The sequence below is a fragment of the Bombina bombina genome, chromosome 2 (genome assembly GCF_027579735.1).
Source record: "Bombina bombina isolate aBomBom1 chromosome 2, aBomBom1.pri, whole genome shotgun sequence".
NCBI lineage: Eukaryota > Metazoa > Chordata > Amphibia > Anura > Bombinatoridae > Bombina > Bombina bombina.
Genome location: NC_069500.1, coordinates 1197904855 through 1197913122, shown reverse-complemented (window position 1 = coordinate 1197913122; position 8268 = coordinate 1197904855). Strand labels below are relative to the sequence as shown.

Genomic DNA, 8268 nt, shown 5'->3' with positions numbered 1-8268 from the left:
AACTAGCCAGAATGGATATCCCAGAAGATTTGGAGCAGCTGATGCACTTAGCTATTAAAATAGACCATAGGATAAGAGAAAGGAAAAGAGAAAGGTACACTGTAGATAATCCAACCAGACATAGAGATGCACACACAAACCCCACTCCAGGAAGGCTAGGTGATGAGCCTATGGATATAGGGGTAATAAGGGGCCCTCTATCATTTAAAGAAAAGCAAAGAAGAAAAGAAAACCATCTATGCCTGTACAGCGCTTCCAAGGAGCATGAAGTCTCAAGTTGTCCTATCCTTAAAAAACCTAAGAAAGGTAAGGGACATGACACAACATTGATTTTTTCTTTTCCTAATGAAAAATTGACTTATACAAAATTTCCTATTTTTCTACAGTGGGAACACCATCAGCATCCGCTTGACGCTGTTATTGACTCGGGAGCTTTCATGTCATATATTGATTCTGATATAGTTAAGATTAATAAAATACCCTTAATTAAAAAAAACATACCTGTGTCAGTACGTTTAATTGATGGCAATCAACTAGAATCAGGTCCCATAACACATGAGACAATACCTTTACTTATGATATCTAATGACCATAAAGAATATACAGTGAGTGCAGAATTATTAGGCAAATGAGTATTTTGACCACATAATCCTCTTTATGCATGTTGTCTTACTCCAAGCTGTATAGGCTCGAAAGCCTACTACCAATTAAGCATATTAGGTGATGTGCATCTCTGTAATGAGAAGGGGTGTGGTCTAATGACATCAACACCCTATATCAGATGTGCATAATTATTAGGCAACTTCCTTTCCTTTGGCAAAATGGGTCAAAAGAAGGACTTGACAGGCTCAGAAAAGTAAAAAATAGTGAGATATCTTGCAGAGGGATGCAGCACTCTTAAAATTGCAAAGCTTCTGAAGCGTGATCATCAAACAATCAAGCGTTTCATTCAAAATAGTCAACAGGGTCGCAAGAAGCGTGTGGAAAAACCAAGGCACAAAATAACTGCCCATGAACTGAGAAAAGTCAAGCGTGCAGCTGCCAAGATGCCACTTGCCACCAGTTTGGCCATATTTCAGAGCTGCAACTTCACTGGAGTGCCCAAAAGCACAAGGTGTGCAATACTCAGAGACATGGCCAAGGTAAGAAAGGCTGAAAGACGACCACCACTGAACAAGACACACAAGCTGAAACGTCAAGACTGGGCCAAGAAATATCTCAAGACTGATTTTTCTAAGGTTTTATGGACTGATGAAATGAGAGTGAGTCTTTATGGGCCAGATGGATGGGCCCGTGCAGGATTGGTAAAGGGCAGAGAGCTCCAGTCCAACTCAGACGCCAGCAAGGTGGAGGTGGAGTACTGGTTTGGGCTGGTATCATCAAAGATGAGCTTGTGGGGCCTTTTCGGGTTGAGGATGGAGTCAAGCTCAACTCCCAGTCCTACTGCCAGTTTCTGGAAGACACCTTCTTCAAGCAGTGGTACAGGAAGAAGTCTGCATCCTTCAAGAAAAACATGATTTTCATGCAGGACAATGCTCCATCACACGCGTCCAAGTACACCACAGCGTGGCTGGCAAGAAAGGGTATAAAAGAAGAAAATCTAATGAAATGGCCTCCTTGTTCACCTGATCTGAACCCCATTGAGAACCTGTGGTCCATCATCAAATGTGAGATTTACAAGGAGGGAAAACAGTACACCTCTCTGAACAGTGTCTGGGAGGCTGTGGTTGCTGCTGCACGCAATGTTGATGGTGAACAGATCAAAACACTGACAGAATCCATGGATGGCAGGCTTTTGAGTGTCCTTGCAAAGAAAGGTGGCTATATTGGTCACTGATTTGTTTTTGTTTTGTTTTTGAATGTCAGAAATGTATATTTGTGAATGTTGAGATGTTATATTGGTTTCACTGGTAAAAATAAATAATTGAAATGGGTATATATTTGTTTTTTGTTAAGTTGCCTAATAATTATGCACAGTAATAGTCACCTGCACACACAGATATCCCCCTAAAATAGCTATAACTAAAAACAAACTAAAAACTACTTCCAAAACTATTCAGCTTTGATATTAATGAGTTTTTTGGGTTCATTGAGAACATGGTTGTTGTTCAATAATAAAATTAATCCTCAAAAATACAACTTGCCTAATAATTCTTCACTCCCTGTATATATATATATATATATATATATATATATATATATATATATATATATATATCAGCAATGCTAAATGTTCAAACTTTATTTACAGAAATTCAAGAAATAAGGAGACTTTACTATAACTTTTGTTCATTCAATCATAAGTGTTATTTGGGTCATTACACCTCTACTCAAAACAGCAACCTAATTCAACAGATTTGCAACATACTTTCTGGCAATCCTTGACATTATCACAGCTTACTGAGTCCCAGATAGACTCCCTAAATGCCCCAATATCTGCAGATGAGATCCAATTTACTATTAAATCTTTTTCCCTAGGGAAAACTCCTGGACCAGATTGCCTCCCCACGTAGTTCTAAAGGCTCCTGTCCCCTCAGATTCCCACATTTTATCCAAGGTATATAATGCCCTCTTTCTGGAAGCTGGGACCCCTCAAACTCTTTTGTATCAGCTCATATTGCCCTGATTCCTAAACCCGGTAAAGATCACCTTCTCCCAGAATCATACCACCCTATCTCCCTTTTAAACATTGACTACAAAATACTAATGAAAATTTTAGCTAACAGACTTAAAAAATTCTCCCATCCCTGTTACATCCTGACCAAACTGGATTTGTATTCTGCAGATCCTTGGTGGTTAACCTGCATAAAGCCCTTCATGCTATTGACATTTACTGGGCAAAGACTAAAGACTTGCAGTGCAAAAAAAGACCAGGAGGCCTTCCTGCTATCCCACCCTGGACGCAGAGAAGGCCTTTGACAGAGTTGAGTGGCCGCATCTTTTCTATACCCTCCGACAGTTTCGATTTGGTGGCCACTTCGTAGATTTCTTATGCAAGATATATTCCTCCCCAACGGCCAACATTATGGTTAATGGTATTCTCTCCCCTGCATTTACCCTCCAAAGGGGTACCTGCCAAGGATGCCCCTTATTGCCCCTCCTGTTTGATTTGGCCTTAGAGCCATTGGCTCTTAAATTGTGACAAATATATCCAGGGCTGCCCATAAATGATTCCACCATTCATATGGCTTTGAACGCTGACGATATGCTCCTCTTAGTCGCTAACCCCTCTGTATACATACCAAAAATGATAGATGTATTGACACTGTTTGGGGACTTCTCTGGGTACAAGGTAAATATGAATAAATCAGAAATACTTTGGTTGACAGTTCATGAAAATGATACATTTACATCTCCTTTCACGGTACAGCCTAACACCCTAAAATATTTGGGTATAGAGCTACATCGCAACCCCCCAAAAATATATACGAACTTAACATGACAAAATAGTGTGGCCTAATACAAACACAACTTACTGCATGGATGGAGGCAGTTACAAAACCTCTGGCTATAGCATATCTACCATATGTCCTATTCTTAGAATTGCCTGCAATAATTAAGAATAGCATTCTATACAGGGATGTTTTTAGAGTGTGGTGGCTCGTTCTCAAATTAGTTGGGAATATAGACTTTCCAGCGGGAAGTGACTCAGCTCCCTTCCGAGTATGGAAGTCCTCTGGCATTGTCTTGATTGGTGTAATGTTGGATGCACTGTTGCACATGGTCAGGACGTTTCAGGAGCTTAAACAGAAATCCCATTTTCTTTTATGCTTACTTGCAAAGCAGACATTATGTAACTACTCTAATTAATCAAAACGCTAACTTCTGGGACCTTTCCTCCTTTTCAATTACATATACATCTTATAATTTGGAACATGTCTCCATCTCCCCAATCTACAAACAGTTACTCTCGCACACGTCTGTTGAGGTTCTAGGAAACATATTGAATAGACTCCAGAATGAGGGCATAGAGGACATCTCATTAGAAGACATTAAGGTTAGCCTGGCAAGAATTAAATTGGCTAGCTTAGCAGCCCCTTTGAGGGAAACACAGACCAGAATACTGAACAGAGATTACATTACTCCAGCTCGTCTGGTTCATTGGAACCCGACGTGTCCAAATAGATGTATTAAATGCTACTTACCTAAACCAACTCTTGGTCATTATTTTTTCGACTGTCCACACATGAACCATTTTTGGCGTCAAATTCAACACTGGATAAAAACTATTTTTAAACTTAGTATAACTTAGTATAACTTTTGATTTGAAAACAATCTACCTCTAAACTTAGGACAGGGAATACATCCATATGCATAACATGCTTACCTTATGTACACTACTTGCCCGCCAATGTATTCTAGCCCTGTGGATTTCTAGCCCAATTTAAATGTAGGCTCCTTAGGCAACTTTTTTATTGAGCAATTATATACTAAGATGGACATGAGAGGGAGATTACGGGGATTCCTTAAAAAGTGTCAGGCCAACATTACCACCCTCACCCCCTCGCTGCAGTACCAGATATTAAAACCCTTCACACACCATGAACTTTTTCTAGAAGCCTCCCTGAGGGAGGATTGAAATGTTCCTGAAGTCAACAATACGGGTGGCCCGCATTATGCTAGCTTAGAAGAGATTCTGATTGAGGGTTGATATCACAACCCAATAGCCCCCTCCCCCTTTCTGGTGGTTCTGGGTGCGAGGTGGGAGGAGAATATATATTTATATATTTATATAAAATGTTATTTAGTTAAAAGAGTTCCAGAACTGTTTTAAGTGTATTTTTTATTGTGTTATTTATGGAGTTCGAAAATTGGAAACTGTGTTGTGGAATATGGCTCTTACATGGTTTTCTCTCACGCACTTACTAATTAATCTACTATGTCGGACTTCAGGCAAAATGTTCCATGTTGATAAACTGAACGGTGAAGAACATCCCCCACTATTGGACTTATGTTTATATCACAATATTGCCATCTTATCATTGTTCTTCTGTGATTTGAGTAACCATGTGAAGCCTAATACAAAAGAATAAAAAAAAAAAACAATGGACAATATAGGGAAATGGGAGCATGCTGCTTAGAAGCCAGTATCTTAGGCATAAAAGCAGCTACAGACCCCCAGGACCCACCTAACCTTTCCAATGGTATAAGTCTTGAGGATCTGGAAAAAAAGTTAAAAAGTTAAAAATAAATATATTTTAAAAAAATTAAAAAAATTTAAAAAAAGCTCAAATCCAGTTTAGCACGGAGGTGGTAAAATGGTTTAGCAGTCAAAGGGTTAAGCAAACTTAATTTGCTAATATCTATTGATAGCAAAATACAGTATATACAGTTCACTAAATACAAATTTCTTAAGGTAGGTCGCTATAACCTTATAGTGGGGAGTTTTTGAACATAGCTGATATAACATGCATTCCGATATTATGTAGATACCAGTGTTATAATCCTTCAAACATAACCATCACCTCTCCCCACCATTTATTTCACTGCCACCAGTAAAGGGCTATAAAAGAGCAATAAGAAAATGTTCTAATGCATTGCAGTATGTTCTTATTGCACTATTACTTACAAAGGGTTAAGCACATAATTAAAGCCAGCTCCAGAAAAACAATGCATTGGCAATTCTGGGCCCCTGAGACATTAATGAGCGCAGCTACCAACTTCTGTTTGTGTTCAGCTGTGGCACAAAGTACATTGCTACAAATGTTACTTATTTATTTAAATAAATATACTAGCCTGACCCTTAAATGCTTCTGTTATAAATATGATCCTACCTCACTAAAGCTTAAAGTGACATTTTACCCCAAAATTTTCTCCCTTCTAATTTGTTCCAAAGGGGCCGATTTATCAATGCTTCAACTGATAATATGCTGGAATCTCTCGTCAAATTAGAAGCAAAGTTGATACGCTATAGTTAACAAAGCATCAAGATCATCAAATGTTGAAATGTGTGACGTAATATAAACTTTCTTGCGCATCATCTTTGGAAGAGGCTTCCTTCTGGGACGACAGCCATGCAGACCAATTTGATGCAGTGTGTGGCGTATGGTCTGAGCTCTGACAGGCTGACCTCCCACCCCTCTATTTCCCAAAGACAAACTCTGGATATGACGCTGAGCATGTGCAATTAACTTCTTTGGTCGACCATGGCAAGGCATGTTCTGAGTGGAACCTGTCCTGTTAAACCACTGTATGGTCTTGCCCACCATGCTGCAGCTCAGTTTCAGGGTCTTGGCAATCTTCTTATAGCCTAGGCCATCTTTATGTAGAGCAACAATTCTTTTTTTCAGATCTTCAGAGAGTTCTTTGCCATGAGGTTCCATGTTGAACTTCCAGTGACCAGTATGAGAGAGTGTGAGAGTGATAACACCAAATGTAACACACCTGCTCCCCATTCACACCTGAAACCTTGTAACAATAATGAGTCACATGACAGCGGGGAGGAAAAACAACTAATTGAGCCCAATTTGGACATTTTCACTTAGAGGTGTACTCACTTTTATGTTATTTTGAGGGGACAGCAAATTTACACTAGATATATGTACAAATTCTAGCTTTTATAATAATAAAAAAAAAAGAAAAAAACATGATATAGGCATTTAATGATTTATAGAAATACAAATACACGTAATTAATTTTTTAGTGAAAATATCATATCTCAGATTTTTTGTATAACAAATAAATAGAAAAGAGATATTATTTTTTGTTCAGGTATAAATCTAGCTATTTCTTGAACATTAGCAGATGAAAAATAAAAGATTAGCTTTAGAGAAATGTGCTTGTTCATGGACAGTAATGAAATGGTATAAATAAAGTTGGAAAAAACAGAATATCCGCAACATTGATGACTCTTATTTATCAACAGTCCGATGCTCATTTTGCCGTACTTGATACGCGTGTTTTTAACAGACTTTTTAATAAATAAGGCTGTCGTATGTAGAGTCGCGGCAGCGATGTCTGCAAGTGTATTGACTCCAGCGAATGCATCAAGATTGATGCAATGAAAAATTGGCCCCAAAATATCCATTTTATCTGCTGGAGTGTATTAAATTGTTTACAAATAGCTCCTTTAAATTTATATTAGCAATTTGAAATAGCTGGTTTTGCCTGTGGTATCCCTACCTATGCTGAAAGTTTCTATACTTAGTATAGGCCATTGAAAAACTATGTAAACAAAGCCACCCAAATAAATTACACTCTCAGTGGGGTCTGGGAGAGATAAAATTATTAAATGTTATTTTTTTTTCTTTCTATGTATTGTATAAAGACAGAGATTAGAAAGGGAAGCCTTTGAGTGTTAAGATAAGGATGACTGATCTCTCTGCAAGCTTATCCTATTTTGATGGGTTGTGGTTTCAAAGAGCAAATCCAGCTATTTAATTTACAAAAAGAAACATAAAGAAGCAATTTCTCATACATTTTATACTCTGCAACTGATATAACAATCATTGGGTAGCCAATTTTACAGTACACTGCCCCTTTAATAGCTAAACCAGTCCCAATACAATCTGTCACCTCAATGCCCTCTACTACCCAAAATCTTTCATATACCTCCCACGTAATTGTAACCTCCCTGAGGGATCCCTCCCTGGCTAATGCCCCCACCAAAAAAAACCCCCAACCTCCTACAACATTTAAAAAGCTACTATTAAAAATAACCAACTTAGGGACAGATTCAAAGTGGAGCATTATTTAAAGCTCCCGCTATAAGTAAGTTTTGTGCGCTCGTATTACAAGTTGATAGTAAACAGTTTTCACATGAGTGCTTACCAGATGCATGAAAAAAAGTCGAAGTTAGAAAATCGCCTGCGCGTTCACTTATTCCCTCATAGATGTCAGTGGAGAAAAACTCGCACGTAAACCCGATCACATATTCTCAAGTGCGCTAACCCAACATGAAAATATGAATATTTTGCATTCCAATGTTCTTCACATAGCAAAATATGTTCTGTTTATTCATAAATATATATATATATATATATATATATATATATATATATATATATATATATGAAGTTTTTTTAGGACAATATATATCTATACCTATATATACATAATTACATATACTGTAGGTATAGATATATACAGATGTATATCAATGGGTAGTGCGACAGTGCTAAACATTGCTTATATTACAAGTTTTGAGTTATTTGTTGTGCTTGGGACTTGTGCAACTTCAGACCTGAGGTAAAGTGTAGGGGCTAGAAGAAAAGTATAACAAAACTCATGTTTACATACATACACATATATACACATACTGTATATACA

At 37.8% G+C, this 8268-nt stretch overlaps 1 long non-coding RNA gene across 1 annotated transcript; it reads left to right on the top strand.

The window, feature by feature from the left end:
- The first annotated feature begins 249 nt into the window (after nt 1-249).
- LOC128648208 (uncharacterized) lies at nt 250-496 on the top strand. The gene is made up of 2 exons (XR_008400538.1): nt 250-306; nt 387-496. It is a non-coding gene; the product is annotated as an uncharacterized LOC128648208 (long non-coding RNA).
- Nucleotides 497-8268: the final 7772 nt, after the last annotated feature.